The sequence below is a fragment of the Molothrus ater genome, chromosome 2, assembly GCF_012460135.2.
Source record: "Molothrus ater isolate BHLD 08-10-18 breed brown headed cowbird chromosome 2, BPBGC_Mater_1.1, whole genome shotgun sequence".
NCBI classification, from domain to species: Eukaryota; Metazoa; Chordata; class Aves; order Passeriformes; family Icteridae; genus Molothrus; species Molothrus ater.
Genome location: NC_050479.2, coordinates 70,879,648 through 70,881,744, shown reverse-complemented (window position 1 = coordinate 70,881,744; position 2,097 = coordinate 70,879,648).

Sequence of the window (2,097 nt, the reverse complement as noted above, 5' to 3'; positions counted from 1 at the left end):
TGTAGAGTTAACATATGCATAAACATTAATCCTTTTTCATCCACTAACCATTCCTTTCAGTATAAGTCATAACAGCTGTAGGTAAGTCTCCTCTGACATTTCCTGTACCCACAGTGAGCATCTAAAAGACATTCAGATAAATGATACCATAGCAATTAGAACCATTTTTCCTGTTAGTGTGCTGTTCTTATCACATTCAAGGAAAAAAGTAATCAAAGTTATTATTCTATCTTGGCAGACACACTTTAATCTCTTGAATACATTGTGGACTAATGGGACACATCATCAGATAAAGCAGGAAGCCAGTGTACATGCAAAGGCCAGCGACCAAGCAAAAACCGTTTGGTTTATCGAGAATCATTTCCTCTGCCAGTACGCTACTGAGAACAAGTTTACTAAAAGCTTAAAGTGGGATTAGAAGATAAAGAGGGATCCAATCACTGACAGCATTTTCCCCTCTAAAGCATTCTCACATGAATCTTAGAGCACTAAGCTGCAGCAGTCTTGTGCTTTCATAGAGGGACTCAGCTTGAGCAGTCTCAGAGCTGAGGAACACATCTGAACAACATCCACGCTGCTGAATATTCAGAGAACAGCCCTGGCTTTTGCCAAGCCATATTCTTGCAAGAAAGCAACCATCTTAAGTGTGTTACCCAGGGCAGCTTCAAGGGTGGAAAAATAAACACAAAGCAGACAGCATTTTTAGGATCACTCAACCTTTTGTCAAATTCTGGAACTAACTCAGCCACCATTGAAGCCCTCAAGCCACTGCCGTATCAGCCCTTCCTCCTCCCACGGCCCAGTGTGGCTACCACAAAGATGAAGAATGACATATCCATGTCTGTTTAGCCTTTATATAGTTTTTATGTCCTACTTGCTTCACTTGAGTCATTCTGCACAGTAGGCAGCCATACACGTGTTGTCAGCCCTCAGTCAGAACACGCACTCTACAAGTAATGCCTGAAGGCTGGCAGGCTGCAGTTACAGTGAGTGAGGCAATGGATGTGCCCTGGCCTAAGCCAGTGAAATAAATCAGCCAGCCTCCTAGTTGCCCTCAGAGCAAGGTCAGCTTGGCTTTTCCCCCGAGTTGAGTATGCACATCCAGAACCAGCGCTTCCAGCACAGCCAGCAGGATCCGCACACAGGAGATGCGGATGAACACGCTCGTGCCCTTCGTATTCTGTGCCACTGGACACAGAACCAGCTGACAGATGTTGTCGTTGTCGTGGCATATGCTTAAATCATCCTGCTCTGACTTATGCAGGAGTTTTTGCATTTTCCCCTAATCGTACTAGGCAGATTCTCCCACAGTGTATTCCAACCACCCAGCCTGCGTTACCTGAAAGGAAGCCACTGAATAAAACAGATTGAGGAGAGCCCTCCAAGTTGCATGCAGGAGGGTCCCATTCTGTAATAAAGATCACATTGGCTAGAAAACGCACGGTCCAATGCTCCAGTGCATGAGTTGCCACCTGTACTATGCACAAAAAACATGTTTTCAGCACAGATCACAATGATGCTGGATGTGGCTTAAGTAAATATGAGCTGTAGGAAGAAGCCTGAGCACTCTGTAGCAAGTACTACTTAAGGAGAGCTTTAGGAATCATTTTTGTCATAGTACTATCTTTACTAAGTGAGGAATACAGCTGTAGACACCCTAAGAAGACTCAGAATTAAGAGTTAAAGAAAACTGTTAAGAATTAATGGAAAAGTCACTGAGAAGAGAAGCTGGTATTTTCAGAAAATCGCTCCAATTTCCTAACCAAATTTACTGTAGCTGTTGAGAACACTTACCTGGATAACCAAGTATGCAGTAATAGTAACAATTAGTAAACACAGCACTCTCCTGACAGTTAAGTCCTAAATTAAGATCAGAGAAGTGCCTGTAATTAACAGGGCAGCAATCAAGATTCAGTAACACAAAGCTGAGCCATCTCCAGTATCTAAAAGCTACAGAAGCATTCAAGAACCTAATAAATAGGTCAACTCTTTCTGTACTCTGTATCAGGTATGATTAATCCATAAAATTAAATTTTAATGCTTACACACAGTTATTATAAATGCTTATATATGCTATTGTAAATATTTAATGTCCAG